Here is a 20,729-nt window from a genome sequence, read left to right as displayed (position 1 = left end):
GGTGGGAGGAAGGAGAACAGAAGGCAGCACTGTGAAAGTGGCATCCCAGGGAGTGTAACAGGGGAGTTCTGGAAATCTTGATTTTTTTTTTTTGCCCATTTTCCCCCCACAAACTATCTCTTCTGTTGATAAGCAGGCACATTAATTCTATTTGATTTCCATTAAAAAAAATTTATGAAAAACCTCTTTATTGATAGCTGGGAAGATTTGTCAGACTATTTCCTGTTTCTCTTAAGACATTTCCCATGTATTATTACTTGTTATGTCTGAATGTCTGTGAGATTGTCCTTCTGTTTTGGTTTTATAATGAAGTTACCATGAAAATGCGTCACATCTTTTGTCCTTGCCTCCAGTTTCAGTCATTATTACCAACATGAAAAAATCCACTGAGTTTTATGAATTCTCTTTTATTTTTAGATCTAGAGTTTGGTGAGAAACCATGAACTTCACAACCCCTATGCAGTAAATAGACTTGACTCTCCAGTTTCTTTTTCTTTCACTTTTCTCTATTGGTTTAGAAAAGGTAAAATAAAGTTGCTTTAGAAGCATATAGTCTCAAATAGAGCAATTGTAAGAAGGGCTTATCCTGTTTGATACAACTAAGTCTTCCAAGTCTTTCCATTTTTGAAACAGAAAGACTATTTTTAAAATAAAGATCAAAAAGAGAACAGAGTTGTTTAGCTACTAAAATGAGCTTGGATATAGTCTTCCAGGAAGGCAACGTAAAGCTACACACACAGATCAGATCTTTAAATAGTAAGATGCTAATGAAAATACACGATTTTTCCTTACTATATTATAAAAATATGCAGTAAGTTTAAAACCTGGATCTAGAATTTTAGTCCCAAAGGTGCAAATAAAATAATTCTAAGGTGAAGCAAAAATGCCTTTGTGTTACTACCCATAATATAAAAGACAAGTCAAAAAGTGTAACCTAGATATTTTACTTGCCTATGAATTTCTCTTTGGTTGCACCTTGCCTTAAAAGTTGTCCTCTAATGTAGAATGATTCACCATGTCTAAGAAGTGTTTTAAAATTGACATGTTTAAAATATATTACTGGTCTACTAAAACTTGTTTTATACATAACATTTTAATCCTGGATCTCTTATTAAATTATAGTGAACTTTTAGAAAGTAAGGCTGTGAGATCATTCAACACTGTACTCTTTCCTCAGTTACAGACCAGTACCTAACATAGGGTTTTGCAAAAAATGATGTGATTCTCTTATAGTTTATCTATTTGTAAGAAGAAATACAATTGGGATCAGGAGTTTAATCACCTTTTTAAAAATCCTGTTAAGGGGGGAAAAGATATGGAGAAAGCATACGGCGTTGGTCAAATCTCACTCTATCACTTCTGAACTGTGCGGAGTCTAAGGTCTAAAATGGGATTAATAATATCAAATTTGAAGGAATGTTCCATAGAATAAATGAGATTGCATGAAAATGAGTAAGTAGATTGTCAAATGATGGAAAGAGAGATCTCTGAGTTACATCCCTTTGCACCTAGTTTCCTTAAAATTAGTTTAAGGCATATTTGTAGCTTATTCCTAAAATCCTGCCACAACAATTCCCACCACAGTAGATCCCAGCTTGTGTATGGATTGTGGTGGCACTTGTTATCATCAGGCTCTCTGCTATTAAGACCAGTGAGAATGTGATTCAAATAGAACTGGACTCTCTTAAAAAAGAGAGTGAGTTAGCCTTTGAGTGAATATTAGGACAAAGACCTTGATAAAAAGACACTAAGAGCTAGCATTTTTCTTATGCATTATGAGCTGAACTGAAATAAATACTGAAGTTTCATTTGGCACATTTTTGGCATCATTTCTCTATACACTATCTCTAATGGGTACAGGGCATGGCCCTATTAGAATACCACAAGATGTTTTCATAGTACTGGGATGAAACTCAAGTAGGTTTTGAGTGTGAGTGAGAAGGACACTGTCAGCCAAGAAACAAAAGGAAGAATTTACTTTCTGTGAACTCATCAAGGAGTTAAAAATAGATGGACATTTATCTACAATTCACACTTGATTATTTTTGTTCATTTCATGTTTCTTATTTGGTATAATGTCACTTAAACTGACATTATTACTTTTTATCATAATAGAGGATACTAAGCAAACTAGATAAAATTCTAATATTCTTTAACTAATATGTTTTAAATTGTATTATTGTAATATAATTAGTTATATTTACATCTGGTAATAGGAGATAAATGAAGGTTTTTCACAGTATCATTAACTAACATTACTTGATTAACAACAATTGTTAGTCTATATTGAACAGCATTTAGAACTTAATATGTGCACAATTTTTATCACTTATTAGTATCTATTTTGTACTGTTTTATCAAGATCTTGACATTTAATACTCTATTAAAAGAACACTGGTTTATTTTAATGTCTTTAGTGACATTCTTAGGATTGTAACACCAAATGAAAATTTAACAAAAACTTATTTACTCTAGAGTATGTAGTGATTAAGAATAATAAACCTTAAACCTTAAATCTGTTACATAATAATTTGTTGAGAAGGAGAACCTGAAGGAAAGAAAGAAGAAAAGGAAATGGTGTGTTCTGGTGCACCACATCAGTCTGCAGTCAGATGAAGCTTGGCAGTGGCATGGGAAGCAAGGTCACTTTTCTGGCACTGATTTAATCTAATCTTTCTTTTGCAGTTGAGTATATATATTTTAGTCAAGGAAGTTTGACCCAGAATTTATTATGGCTGGAAAATATCTATAATAACTGAATGTTGCCAGCAAATAATTAATACTGCAAATACAGCTCTGGAGATTATAGATAAACCATATATCTCTATATATATTAAGAGAGCAAGTACTTACAAGTTGACTGTCAACAAATTCTAATTTCACCTAAAACCATGACATATAGTTAAATTCTCTTGGCACTGGTGTGGAAGATTTCACATTTTAAACTTTGTGAAACACAACATAACAATGCAAGGCAGGTAAAAAGAAAATCCAATGGAATTCAGTACATAAATGGTCAGTCCTTCAAAGTGAAAAATTTATTGGTATAGTATTAGAAGTTTCCACCACAATATTTTGTATTCATAGAATTATTTTACACTATTCCTATAGGTTTGATCAATGAGAATAAATTACTATTTATTGTCAAATGATAAAGATGATTTTCATATATGTGTTTCCATCAGTTTCAACATAGAGGATTATCCACCAAGATATGATTTATGAAACGGTAAGTTTGCTTGTAATGGTTTCATGTATATGGCCAAGGATAAGAGACTTCTAAGAAACAACGTATTTTATACTCAGCCTGAACAGAAGTCAGCCTGAACATTGACATATTTGCATTTATTTCTGTTGTATTCAGGTCCCATTTGTACACCATAATATGGCCCAGATGAATGTGGTATGCACAGATTTCTGTCACAGCTCAGGAAAAAGGAGCTTGGGGAATATATTTTTTTCTTAAAATTATGCAATAGGTAAAGGACAGCAGTAAAGGGAGATGTTAATGCATTTTTTTAAGGTTACCAATTGCATGAACAATCATTGCAAGAGGCCCAGTTTAAAGAACAGTCATTCAACTTCTACCAGTTCATAAGAGCCAATTATATATATCTTGTCCCAAGGCCACATTCAGTGAGGACTCTTTAGGAGCTGGAAATCAGATGTCATGAGAGTATTTATACCAGGGAACCAGGCAAACACTAAATATCAAGGCTTTTATTGTTTTCATTTCAGAGAAAGTTGTTTCAGTTGCATACCACTGTACCACCCCATCTCTGTTGTTGATTTTTGGCGATAGTAGTTTAAGATAACGTATACTGTGCATAACAGGTACCTATTCTAACCAATTTTCAAAAGGTCAAAAGGTGTGTATGTGTGGACTCATGTGCAACAGAGAGAGAGAGAGAAGCATAACATGAACAAAAAAGAGGAGTTACAATTGAAGAAGAACTTACAAGATGACATAGAAATGTGAATCTCAGAGAGACTCCAGGGATATCCTATAGGCTGCACCAGAAGAATGAAGGCTGTGAAATTGGATAGAATATTTATTTAAAAAGCAACAGTCCATCATGGAAGTTGAGAAAAAGAAAAAAAAAGGTTTTTGAAATATGTGTTATAGAAGTGAAACTTAGGAAGACTGAATGAAAAAAATGGATGGAAATTCCTAAGTCACTCAAATTTAGGGGCAGACTCAGCATTAACTCTTGAGGACATATTTCATAGCATCCCCAGGCATGGAAAGTGCCTTTTAAAATCATATTATGTTAAAAATATATAGTTTCAAAAAATATATAGTTTCATTAAAAATGTTAAGCAAAGAGTTGACATCTCCCAAATTATGTTAATGAGTTAATCAACAAAATATTCGGAAGAGCTGAGAAGGTAATTTAGACTCTCTCCATTGGTCTCAACAATCCATCACTTGAGTAACCCTATTTCATTTCCCTACCAAACCTCTAGCATCTACACTTTATTGACTCTACCCCATCATCACCATTTATATTTCCAATGGAGCCCCACTGTATTATCCTAAGAAAACCATTCTGCTTTCTTCAGACCATGCATCAGAATCAAGGTGAATTTTTTATTTCTCAGTTGATCAAATTGTTAGTAGTTTTGAAATTCAATAAAGACTTAAAAATTTTGTTCCAAAAACTCTAACTTTACTAAGAAAAATGTGGTTTATCAGCAGATGTTATTAGAAACAATGTTGTACTAGGAACTCCACTCAGCACAAAAGCCGGTTCTGTTTCTTTACAATATACTTCTTTGAAGACCAGTTTGAATTTCTGAGGTCCTGGGGCTGTGAGCATGTGGACAGCAACTTGCTGGTTTCTATTTTTAAAATCAATATTATCCCAATTTATGAATGTTTAAAAAAATAAATTTCTAAGTGTGACCTGAATTACTTCCTTGGAAGAACCTGCATTCTTGTAAAATCCTGCAGTGAGTACCAAGGGTAAGAAAACTGACACCTACTGGTCTTAAGTTTGAACCAAGGGAGGACTCCTAAGCAAACGCCTATTCTTGAGATTGCATTAATAAATGTAAACAGGATGTTTCAGCACAGAAGCATAAAACTGCCTGATATATGCAGGCCTCTTTTTAATGATGTTTAAAAAGGAGCTAAACATCTCCCTGGGAATTCTTAAAACATTTATCTTTTAGGCAGTTATTTAGCTTCACAAGTCTTTGTTGTTTCACAAGCTGGAGAAAATAGGTCAGCTAATGTTATATTAATCAGCAAATTAATATTTTAATTTGATTTTCTTTCTAGTGAAAATGCATGTACTTCCCCCCACCCCTCCTCTTTTTTTCCCTACTTCGGGACTGATGTTAAGTGGTATGATTATCATATTGTACCTTGGAGTTCTGAGATAACAGAGTCCAGTGAGAGCTCTATTCTTAGAAAAGTGGGAGGTTTATCATGCCACTTACACATTTAAAATGACACTCCATGGCTCCTGTGCAACCAAGTATCTTAGAGCTGAGTCACACGATTCTCCAAATTGTGTTCTTCGATTCATATTCTAAAATAGTACCTTGCGAATCCAAGTAGAAAAAAACTTTTTGCTTAGTAGCAATCCTGTCTTTATTTGAGGAAAAAAAAAAAAAAAACTTACTCAAATTACCTGAACCATGTAAATGTGGGTTTCAGAGTCCATTTTCTATTTTCATGTATTAACTGACAAGTCAACAGATAGATTCAAAGAATCTGGTGGCATGTTTTTTTTGAAAGTGAATAAAGATCTACCAGGTTTAAAGTAGAAATTTAACAGACTAGATACTCTTATATTCCTTTCCTCAAAAGAAAATGCTCCTTGTTTTTTTTTTTTTTTTTTTAATGTCCATTAAATAATTAAAACATGCTAGGGGGTAGGAAAGTTTGTGACATTATGTAGTGATTTTAATTTTCTTTTAGCAGCAGTCACTGTGAAATTTAATGTATTCCTACCAATCCAAATTTGGCATTATTAATGGAGTGAATGGCCATGCAGCCTCAAAGAGGTTATGAAAGACTAAAGATGGTAGAATGTGCCTGAGGTTTATACTTCTAGTTTGCTGTTCTCTTGAAACCTTCTCAATGGAAGGAACAATACCCGATATTTCTATTTCTCTGCCTTGTCAAAATTCAGTTACTGCTTGGCAGAAAAGGATGCTAAGCTAATTTATAAGTGTCGAAAAACACGTATGTACTGAAAAAAAAACAGTAAAATTTCAAATTATCACTGGGAAGTATAGCAAAATGTATCAACTGGAAATTTCTGTAAGGATGATCTATTTCCATCAGATGCAACATTTTCATTGACCTATAAAATTTTGAGTCCTAAATGTCTGTCTATAAAACTTCTTACATAATCTATAGCATAAGCTAATTGTAGGAAACCCTACTCCAGTAGGAAAACTACATGCTTAATTAGCATAAATTAGTACCAAATGCTTAATTCTACTCTAACTATTTCTGTTCCCTGGTTCTCTGTCTCTGTCAGAGAAGTTCCAAACATTACCTATGTGAACAAAGTCATATGTAATTCTCAGAGAAATACTTAAGTTTATCATGTAAAAGTATACTGCTTTTTCCTATATAAACATGTTACAAAGAGTTCTGTATTTAACATTATTTCTGCCTTTTTATTATAGCAAATGTTAGAAATTATACTAACAAAATGTTGACTATGCAGAACTCATGTGAAACTGGTATGTTTAGATCATATGTTAAGTTTTCCACTACATTTTCCTTTTAATGGGGAAGTTTTACATGAAAAGAGAAAGGTGGAATCCCTGGGTAGCTCAGCAGTTTAGTGCCTGCCTTCAGCCCATGGTGTGATCCTGGAGTCCCAGGGTCGAGTCCCACATTGGGCTCCCTGCATGGAGTCTGCTTCTCCCTCTACCTGTGTCTCTGCCTCTCTCTCTCAGTCTGTGTCTTTCATGAATAAACAAAATCTTCAAAAAAAAAAAAAAAAAGAGAGAGAAAGGTAAGTAAGAAAAAATAAAAGATTGTTACTTGAAAAGAGCATAGAAATATAGATTCACATGTATTCATCAAAAATGTTAAGTAGCTCAGAGAGAAAATAAATTAATTTACATTTATGAACCATCAACTACAGGCTATATTTTCTGCTAGACGTTTGAAATGCATAATAGTAACAAAGTACTTTACATTTATTGAATGTGAACTGAGTGTCCCTAAAGAGAGCCAGAGTGTTCCCATGTTGGCAGTATCCTGTGGGTTTCTGACAAAAGTAAATGCAAATCCTCTCAGCAGGGAAGGGACCAATTCAGGTCTTGAGTATTCACAAGAATTGAAATAAGAGCTCACCTTGAAACATCAGCAAACACACAGAGACCTGTGGTTGCCACAAGTTCAAGGTAGGGAGATATGAAAAGGAGGAACAGAGTTTTTAGACCTCCGAAACTACTCTGTAGGATACTATAGGGGATATAGGTCATTATACATGTGTCCAAACCTATAGAATGTACAACACAAAGAGAGAACCCTTATATAAACCATGGACATTGAATAATAGGTGTCAATATAGGTTTAGCAATTGTAGCAAATTTACCAATCTGGTTGAAAATTTATAATGGGGAAAAATATGCAGGTTGTTTATGGAAGGGGTTTATGGAAAATCTCCGTACTCTTCTTTCGATTTTGCTGTGAGCCTAAAGCTGCTCTAAAATATAGTCTTTTCTTCAAATCAAAATTTTAAATCAAATACAATGAAGGAATAGTGATAGTCTCAAAGATTTCATAGGTAGAAATTAGTAAATACAGAAAATAAAATAGTATCTAGTGAATATGTTTAAAGATATAGAAGATGGGGTCACAAAAATGAATCAGCAAAATAGCACTATGTACGCTGACCAGGTAGATTTGTAGGTGAATTAATTCGACTGTATAGGAAAGAAACTAAAATTTCTATAGTAATTAGTAACTGAAAGGATGAGTTAAAATGAAGATTTGATACAAATGAAAACAAAATCTTCTCCCTTAGGTTGTTTCTGTGTCTTGGCTTTGTGAATGATGCTGTATGGAACATGGGAGTGCAGACAGCTCTCTGAGATAATGGTTCCATTTCCTTTGGATATATACCCGGAAGTGGGACTCCGGGATCATACAGTAGCTGTATTTTTAATTTTTTGAAGCAACTTCAAACTGTTTTCCTTAGTGACTGAACCAATTTACATTCCCATCAGCAGTGCACAAGTGTTCCCTTTCCTCCATGCCTTTATCAGCATTTGTCAGTTTTTTTTTTAATAGTAGCCATTTTAGCAGGTATGAAGTGATATTTCACTGTGGTTTTGATTTGCATTTACCTGATCATTAATGATGCTGAACACCTTTACATGTACCTGTTGGCCATCCGTACATCTTTGGAACAAATTCTACTCAGATGCTTTGCCTATTTTTTAATTAGGTTGTACAACTTCCTTGTATATTTTATATATGAGCCTTTTTATCAGATATGTGGTTTGCAAATATTTTCTCCCATTCCACAGGTTGCCTTTTCATTTTGCTAATGGCTTCCTTTCCTGGGCCACAGCTTTTGAGTTCAGTGCAGTCCCACTTGTTGATTTTTGTTTCTGTGGCTTTCAAAATGTCTTTGTGTTGACTTAGAATTTTATTGTTTGTGTTGAGTATTCAGGAGAACACTTTCTGATACCCGAGTTAAGGGTAAGCATCCTGTAGCTCCAGGAAACAGTTTAGCATAGCAGCTTAGCCTAGCATAAGGTAGATACTCTCTATTTGTTGAATTGACTCCCATGTGCTCCTTTGGCCATCCTAGTTTTAGATTTCTCAATTTCATTCAGTCTTGTCTGTCCCTATGTTGTTCTTTAATGGAGTAATCAATCTTTTCTCCCAGTGGGAACCATTTCTTGATTATCTATTGTGATCTTTTTTATATATATTAAAACACTGCTTTGCCTTTGAGACATTCTACCACTGTCACTTATGTAGATGGTGATGTCCCCCAAGGATCCCAAACACATGTTAATGAATTCTCTTTAGAATTCAGTAATTTGGTTCTTTTCATCCATCAACTGGTCATTGTTTCAAAGTGCCTTAAAAAACAGCCTATCCATTTGGCACCCAGTCTTACTGCTCTTTAGAGAATTAAATAGGAAATAGAAATGAGCTTCATGGTCCAAGAGAGAAGTTTTAGAGGGTAGCCACGAGGAGTAAAGAATATGAGACAGGGTCAATGTGAGGATTGGCTAGAGACAGTGAAGCAGAACTTTGCACTCAAAAGGCAAATATGGTTGACCCAGAGAAAGAAACATTTCCTGAAGTTTGAGGGCCTTCTTCTGAGCCTGGAAAACACTTAAAAGCACTGCTAATATAACACCTATTACCCAGTTGATAGTCCTGAGTATTTGTCTAATTAGCATTTTAGTCATTTTATAAAAGTTCGAGGGTTGAACATGGAAGAAAGTGCATCCCAATAATGCAGAAACATAAAGACATGGAGAAATAGAGAAAAATGACAAAGCATTTGATTCAGAGAGAATGCTCAAATCAGCAAGAGCTGGAAATTATCACATTATTTAGAATGAAATGAAGTTCTAACTGCGTACTGACCAAATTCTCTTGCGGTTGGTAATGCGAGGTTACTTGACATCATAGGTAACCTGGCAAACATAAATGGGAACTGATTTCTCAAGGTCAACTACAGGTCAAGAGTTTAGTTTTCTCTCTTGGGTTCCCAAACTACTTCTTATTGCCAAAGGTACATTTGTTTTTAAATCTATAAGGACTTTTTGATCTGATGCAGGCTATGTTCAGTGGGTCCTCATACCCCCATGATGAACAAATGTATCCTTTACTGTGTTTTAACTCAAAGCAAAGTAAAATTAGAGTGCTGCAAAATAAAAGGCCCTTCCAACTGTACGGTGATGTGAGATTCTCCCATTCCAAAAACTATATACCATCGCTTAAGCAATATACAAAAAACATGGATGGGGTCCTTGAAAATATCGGTTGTCCAAAAGTAGTCACAAGGAAAAAAAACTCTATTGATAAATATTAACTCTGAGAAATCTAAAAAAGTCTATTTCAAAATCATATTTTGATATAATTTTTGTTCTCAAAAGAGGTACTGTTGTGACTTCCATTTAAAAAAATAATATTTATTAAAGCTGATACTAAAATCCCTATTTCCCGACTTCTGGATCACTCTTTGAATATAAAAAATAATATCCTTGTAGTTTCATTTGTGGTTCTAAAAAAGCGTTTGACTCATTAAGGTTGAATGTCAGGAAATTTCATCTAATGTTCCGTTTTAAAAGAGAAAAGAAGGGAGAAAGATTTAGATGAAAAGTAGAGTGTATGACCTTAGAAATGTATTTATAAGGTCTGGCTGCAGCAGCCAAAAATAATAACCATTGAACCTAGTGAATAATTTAAGGCCAATGAGCTAACAGTGATCTTTGCAATGGGATATTAATACGTAAATATTTTAGTCAGCTTTTTCACACCCAGCATAAAAATGCCTTGTATTTCATCTACAATCTCACCGTAGGTGAAATTTCTGAGTGATTCTATGTTCTCACTGAAGTTTTTATATATACATTCACACGTTATAATTAAATGATTTTACTCCTCAAATACATTCTAGAAAAAAAGATCATATTTTCTAAAAGATGCAGTGATGATTCCTAAGGCCATGTTTCATTATGCACATTGGGATAGTACTACAAAATGATTTGATTCTTTCATCTAGATCTATTTGCTCTGACACTGGAGTTTATTTCAGATTAGAACAATTTTTTTAAACCAATACTTAACCTTGAAGAACTATTAACAAAGGTGATCAACAGATATAAGTATTTGAGAGTTGCAAAAAACATTCACTATTCACTCTAATATAAAAATACATATAACTATATCCATTTATAAATTATTAATTTCTTTGTGTTTCTTTGATGTTAATAAACCAAAGCTATGACTCTGGTTTTCAGACAAATGATTTATGTTCGCCAGTGTTTTTAATTGCTTGTTGTGTTAAGGTGTAGTTCTTGGCTAGAAGTTTAAGATGAGTTTTTCACACAGCATGATAGAATGGGAGAAAACTTGAAAGGGCATTACTAGGTCTTAACTTAGACACCTAAATTCACTTCCTCTTAGTTTATTTTCCTCCCCTTAGATGAGAAGACATGTCTGATTAATTGATAAGGCCTTCAAACTACCATTGTAAATGGATTAGCTATGGTAATACCTGAGTTGTCCCAAATCTTATAGGTAAATGGGACCTTGAAAAATGCAATCCTATTTTAATGGCTGTTTAAAAACAATGTGGGAAATCTAAGAGTAACACTCACTAGGTTTCTCTTCTGCCATGTTTGTTTACACCCATTAGTAAAGTATGGATTTCCATAGGCCACAAACTTGGGTGTAATAAAAAAATGAAACTATCTTTAAATCTTTAATAATTAAATTTACAGCCTAAGTAGAGGAAAAATTTATAATTGATTGTAGAGTTTTCATGACCAAACGAGTTTCTTTATATCCATCTAAATTCTTGTTGGCTAGAATAGGCTCCAGGCATCAGCGTGGGGAGGCATCTACTCTTTTATATCCAGGATCTAACCCAATTAGAACTACATAAGCGATGTACATCAACTGTCTGGTGTCCACTCACTAGGCTTCAGAGGTGCTTACCTCTAGGTCAATCACTCTCTCACCAATTATTGCCCTGTGCCCTTTTGATTTCTCTCCCAGTGCCTTGGAAAATATTATGGTCTTCTGAAAAGCTGTTTGGTAGCTGCAGGAAAGTAGGAGGGCTTCTTCCATCCACCTCTGATCAGGTATGTTGTCACCATGTCAATTCTATGGTTGTTATACTACGTCTATGTCCTAGGGACTCTGCAGGGCTTGTCATAACTCCAGACTTACTCTGGAAAGCAAAGTACAAATTTCATTCTTTTTAGGACTGCAAATATCTGAGGATTCCATTTTCCATCCTGTCTGAAAACTAGACCCTGGAGAAGAGAGCAAGTTAGAGGTCCCTTATCAAGGCTCTAACAGTATCTGAGTTTTATTCTTCCCTTCAAACAGTCCCTTCTCTTTCAACATGGGAACATTTACCTCTTTTTTGGGGTTAGTTCAGCTTTCTATCTACTCTATTTTCAATCTTTTTTTTTTCTTTCAGGTCTTAGCCTTTTGAAACTAAAAAAAAAAAAAAAAAAAAAAATCCCTAGATTCTTATAATCAAAGCTTTTCCTCTGAAAGCTGTCTTTCCTGAATTTCAAAGATTATTTCTGAATCCAAAATCAAATAACTTGACTTCTTACTTTTCTCTGGCTTTCTGTGAGGCTTCTTTCTTTCTCTTTGGCAACGCACACTGCTGAGTCACTGGAGTTGTCTGTGATAACCATGATCACTGTGTTGCACTTGTGTGATTCAGAAAAAGGCCCCATTTCTGGATGGAAGCAATAGAAACCACACATTATCTGGGTGGATTTGTCCTCTGGATACAATGCTTGGCAGTGGCATAGTGCCCTTTAGCTGAAAAAAAGCTTCCATTTCTTTCAGTCAATGCAGCTCTGTGACAGGATTCATGGCTTGGTTAAGTAGAGTATAGACCAAATTTTGGTTCTCCAGAGCCCTGAGATGGATGTCCTTGTGTAGGGTCCCACAGACAGACATAAACTGCATTTTGAGGGACAAAGTGCAAGGAGGAAGCCACTTCTGCAAATATTTCAGAAAAAAATTCCCACCATTCCCACCAAGATCACCTAGTTCTTACTGCAGTAGCAGCAACATGATTTGGAACATTGTAAGAAAAAAATAATTCATATCATACTAAAAAAAAAGAGGCTGTATTTTAAAAAATGGTCCCAGAAAGAGGACTTAGATAAATCCTATATTGTCAATTACCAGAATCCATTAAACAAGTGCAGCCAAATTTTGAAATGATGGAAAGAATATTATCTTCCTATCTCCCTTTGTTCTCTCCCATTGTATAAGAATCCTCCTGGTTTGATTTGGTAGACACTTGCCAAAACCCATTCACCAATGCCAACTGGATAAGAAAAATGCTTTCTCATGTTATTATGTGTGATGTTAATTCCTGGGATATGTACATCATCAAGAATGCATCCGATATGATGAAGTAAGGAATTCTGAAGCCAGATGCAAGCTGTATTTACAGCTTGGTATAGTTATGCACCTCCTAAATACATCACAAACTATCTTATATTCCTAATATACAGTTTAAAAAAATGAAACATGGGCTTCAGATATGCTCTTTGAAAATGTGCTGTTAGGATAAATACTCAAACCAATATATAGATCAAAGTAATTCTTATAAGATTTTCTTTTATTGATTATCAGTCCACTTGATTGGAACATTCCTGACTAAGATCAAAGTCACTTTGCAAAAATGACTGTAAACCTGATAAAGTAGTAGCACCAGAGCACTGGCCTACTTTGAAGGTGTGTATGAAAAGTGAAAGCAAATCAATAATAATTATATAAACTGAAATGTATTATCTTGTATTAATTCTGTAATTATGAAAAATGTAGTGTAGGAAGATTATTTTTAAAGTACACCAAAGTCTATTAGCTAAATTTGTTCAAAACATATTATTCTACTTATTTTCAAAAGCCAATTTCAATATTTAGTAAGATGAAGGCCATAGAAATAAAGCACAAAAATTAGACAAAAATCAGTTTGAAAAATTATTTAACAATCATTTTACTAACTTTTTTCAATATTAGAGAGGTAATAAAATATGAATTTTAACAAGACAGTTATAGGATATAAATAAAGGTCCATCAGCATGGGAATCTATTGAAGACATATTAAATAACTCAAGATAGTGGATTAGTATTGTTTGACCTTCTTGAAAATTTCTAAATCATCTATTTCTACATCCTTACTAGCATTGATTGCAATCAGTTGAATCAGTAGTTTATGTTCATTTCCTTTCATTTGCTATTATTTTACACAGGGGAATATTTGCATTTGCATTGTATTCCTGACATAAGTAAAACCCACTTCAAAGTTCATACCTGCTCTAATGTACTAGTAAATTTCAGCACTTCCTTCAGTAAGTCATCCTTTTCATAGGAATGTTGACTATAAGAATCTTGCTTTAACAGTAATCTGAGGATCATAACTTTAAAAGATTAATAGCTAACTAAAGGAATTAAAAATAAAACCTGGCAGTTAGAAGAATTATACTGTTTCTTACTTAAATATTAATCTCTAAGTGGAGAAAGAAGAGAAATCGAGAAACTATAGATTAAGAAGTGCATTAAGGTATTCATTAAAAAGCATTTAGTGAAACAACCAGAATTCCAAACACAAAACCACTCAATAACTCTAGCCTTACTGCCTGGTCTAATGTAATGCTGTGGATGGGACTGAGGTGATAAGAAGGAAGTTCTGTACCACATACTGAGCAAAAGGAAAGCACCTTACCCTCACTTCATTTAGTATCATCGACAACATAGATGTTTACTGTCTTAAAAATTGTTCTATTATTTTCTCCTCAATTTTTGCTATTCTGTCTGATGGAGGTTTTTTTTTTTTTTTTTTTTTCCCCTGTATGAACTCTAAGAGTTAAATGCTTTGTGGCTAATGAAAACACAGTGTAATGGGTTTCTGGGGCCAGATTGTATTTCAGGTCCAAGTGTCCCTCAGAAATAAATATAAGTTATTAAGTTGTACTGAGGGAAAGTTGGATTTTTTTTGCATGCATATTATCTGTTGGTGAAATAAATGAACTTATTCTGTAATTTATAACACTGCAGTATTCAATTTATATTTTTGAATTAAACTCATTCATACAAAAAATTCACTCTAGTCTTTCTCTGTCCTTGTTTGTATACCTTAGTACACAAAATTAACACTGAGAGCCATGAAGTTTATGTTTTAATACTTTGCCTGTTCATTTCAAATATATTTGTCCATTCGATCTTATCGAGGCATAATTTGTAAGGTAAAGTAGCAAGTTTAGGTCATCTTCAAATCCATCTAGATTAGCCATCCCTCCCAGGTTTACTAAGGATATTGTCCCAATCTCTGTTGGGACAGACTCAGCCAAAGGGGTCTCACAGAAGTAGGCTCTGAAGCAGCTTGCTTTGACTTTGTATGTCCCTGATGATTAGTGAATGTGTCTTATTCTATAAGAATCATCTGCTTGCTTGAAATTTTATGCAGCAACTCTTTGTTCTTTCACTGAGAACCCTTGAGAACAAGTTTCATCTTTCAGATGGCACAACGTTGTGTTTAAAAACAATTTTTTCATTTTCTCAATCTTTTTTTTTTGATCAAGCTAAATATTCTTTAAAGTTTTCTTCATATAAGTTATTTTTAAACATGTCCTTTATCATTCACATATCTGTCACACCATTATTCATGATACTTGCTCTACTTGGCCTATGTTAGTTTCTCAATGCATTACCAAAAAATATATGCATGATATTTCTTTTAACTTTCTTCTTGATAAATTCTCCAACTTGTCATGAACAGTGTAAATGACTTAGCTATCTGTATATTGTATATGTGTCTACACAAGTAGAATTAAGGTTTTTAATGTCATGCCCATAGTACTTTAATAATTATTTCTAATGAAGTCTAATAAGGTAACAATTATATATAAAACACAGCAATTAGATGAATCAAAGCTGTATTTCAGGAGTTAGAAAACTTCTGTAAAAAGCCAAAGTATAAGCATTTTCAGTTTTGGGGGCCACATAATCTCTGTTACAACTATGCAACTCTGCCTTTGTAGCAACAAAGCAGCCATATGCAATATCCCAAGGAATGAGCGTAACTGTATTCCAATAAAGCTTTATTTACAAAAACAGGCATGAGTTGGATATATCCTGTGGGGCATAGTTTGCCAACCCTGTACCAGATTTTGATATCAGAAAAATGTTTCAATACTTTGAGTATGGCTTCATAAGTATGGGATTTCATTGTACCTGAATATAGTTTGGATTCCATTGAGGCAAGAAAAACATCTGGCTCATTAATTATGAGCCATACTTTTCTAGAATGGAATGAAGATTTGTTGACTACTCTTTTGAAACAGAGCTCAAATTATACTCTATTCTTTTTGTAAAGAAAACTCTTTTGCTTCATATTTATTCTATTTTCCCTTTTCTGTTCTCAGTGGAACTACTAATTTTCTTTATGTAATAGGACTAGATAAATAATGATACTTAAATTATTCTTAAATAGATTTTTTAAAAAACTTAATTGATTAAACTGTTTTATTCTAGGGGAAGCAAGATGCTAGTAGCTAGGAGTATTTTAACATCTTTGCAGGAATAGTTCTAAATTTTAAGCCTGTATTTCATTCTGGAGGCATTTATTATTACATATGGAGAATTTGATTAATTTGTTTTCCCTTTCCCACACAGGAGAACTATACTATTTGAGTAATTAGAATAGAAAGTACCTATACTAATACAAAGAAAAGAGAACATGGTGCAGGCAACTCTTTCTCACCCCTAGAATGTATCAAGTATTCTAAAATGTAATTTTATGGCAAAACAAAAACATGAACTAAAATGTCTGAAAACAAATGCCGACAGGATATCACCAGTGGTGAGATTCAATTTAATGTGGGGATTATCTTGTAGAAGAGCACTGGAAACCATTTTCTTATTGAGTTATGCACAAGGAAATAAAATTCTCCTCGTTTTTAATTATCCTATCTGTCTTTAAGTTGGTTAATTACCCATCTCTTGCATTTATTCTTATCTTTTAAGCCAGTATAGTTACCATTTCTCTATTTTTTTTTTTTTAGTTTCTTGAGGGATAATACTCAAAGTACTGCAGATAATCTAGAATTCCTTAATTATTTGAAAAATTTACGTTAAGGAAAATTTTTTTTTTACAAGTATGCAATCCAGGTTTCTCCAAGGGACTAATATAGTTTTGGGGCATTAAATATTAAAGAATTCAGACCATTGCTTCAACAGTATTCTCCTTGACACCCTTGCTATCATAGCTTCACTTAGGTGAGGCTATTGATTTTAAAAACTTTGCTTTTTTTATCCACCTAAGAATGTACGTTCTGACTTTGGATACAGAGGTGGTAAAAGGCCAAAGTTGAATTAGATATTGTTTTAGCATAACCAAAGTGTCTTTATTATGTTTTTAAAGATGTGTTTTATACCAGTGTTAGTAGGACACAGAATGGGTTAGTTCTGAAAAAATAATTTTGTATTATAACATATATTTTTAAAAAGATGAATGACTCAATTAAAAATTATGGCTGTTCCATTTTAAAATGTCTTCAGTTGTAGTACTGTAATGAGGACCATTTTTAAACTGGGCTCAGACTCTGATGACATATGATCGCCGCCAGCTGCATCAAGAGGCAGAGTCTGGGTAAAAATAAGTTATTTGACCAGAACAGCAGAACAAAGCTGAAAATCTTCTGACACCTGATCCCTTCAGCAGCTGTGGAAATCTATTGAAAGGGTTCTCCTTCTAATGCATTTGTCAGAATGCTAATTGGAAAAATGACTTCATGTCATGAGTCATACGGTCACCTCTGTGGACCTCATTAGACTTAAATGAGCACACTCAAATCTACTGCAATCATTCAGATACAGCCATATGTTGGTAAAGAAGACCTCTCAGTAAGTAGTCTAGCTCCTGGCCAATTGTGAACATTGTCAAGTGAAGAAATGGGTGGAGGGGTCAAATAGAGATGTTTAATTGCAGATGTAGATGTAAGGGATTATAGCTTCCTGAGTAATCAAGAACATGCAAAAAAAGTTTGATAATCCAATAAATTCAACCAAATTAAGCCAAATAAGTTTAGCCCAATTTTATGAAGCACCTTAGAAGCATACTGCTAAGGAACTAGAAAGGTAATGAGGATGGGGACTCAGAAACTCAGAATTAAAGAAGGCAAACCACCACTATATAGTCATTTTAGTAACAACAACAACAAACACAAAGCTATGAAAACTAGTAAAAATTTTCCAATGTAAGCTCCAAAAGTATGGACGTAAGGTATCAATTATAATTGTATTAGATGAGAAGTGGGAGAGGGATGAAGGAATCAGGGAGTTTTTTTAGGGTAGCCAAAATGTGACCTAAGACTGCAAGGATGAAGACAGATTCTGGAGGCACAAGCAGACATGGGCAGCTAAGAGAGAAATGAATGGGAATGCCTCCTAAGTAGCAGAAACTACTGAGGGCAAAGCGACACACAGCATTGCTGGGCAACAGAGCATAGACAATTCTATCACAGTAAGCATGGGTTAAAGTAGGAGAAATCTGGTGCTTGTAAGACCAGAATGACAACAAGGCCTTTGAATGTCAGTCAGGGGACCACCAGGATAAAGCCACATAATAGCAAAAAATGCTTAACAAATATTTTTAAATGGAAAAGAATGGTCTCTAAAAGTACAGAGAATAATTTTATTTTTTATATTTTTAAAATTTATTTTTAAAAACTAAGAACAATTATTTTGTAAAATAATGCTTATAATCTCTTCATAGGTATACATATTCACAATATAAATAATACTGTGTAATCAAATTGATTAAAATATCTTGTTAGACTATTTGCCACCTAGTATAGCAAACTGACTCTTCATCTAAACTTTCTTTACTTCATCTGGTTATCTTCCTACGAAATACTGAAACCATCAAGGGTCAAAACAGTCTAGAAAGAACACTCCTGTTAAATATACAACTCCCGTCAACTCTATGACAACTAATCTTTGACAAAGAAGGAAAGAATATCCAATGGAAAAAAGAGAGTCTCTTCAATAAATGGTGCTGGGAAAATTGGACAGTCACATGTAAAAGAATGAAACTGGACCTTTCTCTTACACCATACACAAAGATAAACTCAAAATGGATGAAAGACCTAAATGTGAGACAACAAAATTCAGGAATCCAACAAAATTCTAGAGAAGAACACCGGCAGTAAATTCTTCAACCATGGCCACAGCAACTTCTTGCTAGACATGTCTTCAAAGGCAAGGGAAACAAAGGCAAAAATTAACTATTGGGGTTTCATCAAGATAAAAAGCTTCTGCACAGCAAAAGAAACAGTTAAGAAAACTAAAAGGCAACCTGTGGAATAGGAGAAGGAAGATATTTACAAATGACTTACCTGATATAAAGGGCTAGTATCCAAGATCTATATAGAATTTATCAAACGTAACACCCAAGAAACAAATAATCTAGTTAAGAAATGGGCAGAAGACATGAACAGACATTTCTCCAAAGAAGACCTACAAATGGGCAACAGACCCATGAAAACATGCTCCACGGTGTTAACACATGCTGGACTGACTTTGGAAACTGCAAAACACACAAAATAGCACAAGATACACCATTTTCCTGTGTCTTATAATATTTCTTCATGGAATTGTAAGTAGGTAGTCCAGTCCTTTAAGTGTAATACTGGGTGGAGAAAACTTTTGAAAATGATTTTGGGAAAATACTAGGGATTTCTGAGACCTCTAGAAATCACTTGGTATCAGGAAAATACAAATCAAAACCACAATGAGACACTATCTCACACCAGTCAGAATGGCCAAAATTAACAAGACAGGAAATAATAAATATTGGCAAAGATGTGGAGAAAGGAGAACTTTCATACACTCTTGGTAGGAATGCAAGCTGGTACAGTCACTCTGGAAAACCATATGGAGGTCCCTCAAGAAATTAAAAACAGAGTTACCCTATCCCTATGACCCAGCAATTGCACTACTAGGTATTTATCCCAAAAATACAGACGTAGTGATCCAAAGGGGCACCTGCACCCCAGTGTTCATAGGAGCAATGACCACAATAGCCAAACTGTGGAAAGAGCCCATATGTCCATTGACAGATAAATGGATAAAGTTGTGGTATACATACAATAGAATGTTACTCAGCCATCAGCAAGGATGAATGCTTACCATTTATATTGATGTCGATGGAACTGGAGGGTGTTAGGCTGAATAAGTCAGAGAAAAACAATTATCATACGGTTTCACTTATATGTGGAATATAAGAAATAGCACAGAGGATCTTAGGGGAAGGGAGGAAAAAACTGAATGGGAAGTCCTCAGAGAGGGAGAAAAACCATGAGAGACTCTTAACTATAGGAAACAAACTGAGGATTACTGGAGGGGAGGTTGGTGAGGGGATGGGATACTTGGGAGATGGGCATGAAGGAGAGCATGTGATGTGAGGAGCACTGGGTGATATACACAACTGATAAATTATTAGTGGTGGTCCCCTGACTGACCCTGAAACTAATGATGTACTATATGTTGGCTAATTGGATTTAAATTAAAAAAAATAAAGATTAAAAAATATACAATTCAAATGAGAAAACATTTATTGAAATATTAGTATGGTCAAGGTGCTATGGAAGTACAGGTATGACAGGGAATTAATGGCCTATGCTACGGTCCAAGTCTGACCTGGTCACTGTTTTAGGATAGCCCCTATCTGGTATTTTGGAAAATGGAGGTGCTATCCATTTTTTTTTTGTTTTTTATTTATTTTATTTTATTTTTTTGCTATCCATTTTTTAAACTCTCTGCTCTCACCTTTAGCCTCAAAAGTTAAGATGCCCTAGACTGTATCAACTCTTTATCTCGATCCCCTGGCTTTTCTGGGGGTACTGGCCACTTCAGTACTTGAGCATGCCCATGTTGTTCAGCAACTTACTAATGGCCTAGATATGCCAGGTGAAGGCCTGGATGAAATGTGGAAGGCTTTGCTACTTGGTTTAATTTC

Source organism: Canis lupus, chromosome 14 (genome assembly GCF_011100685.1).
Source record: "Canis lupus familiaris isolate Mischka breed German Shepherd chromosome 14, alternate assembly UU_Cfam_GSD_1.0, whole genome shotgun sequence".
NCBI lineage: Eukaryota > Metazoa > Chordata > Mammalia > Carnivora > Canidae > Canis > Canis lupus.
Note: the sequence above shows the minus strand (reverse complement) of the source record.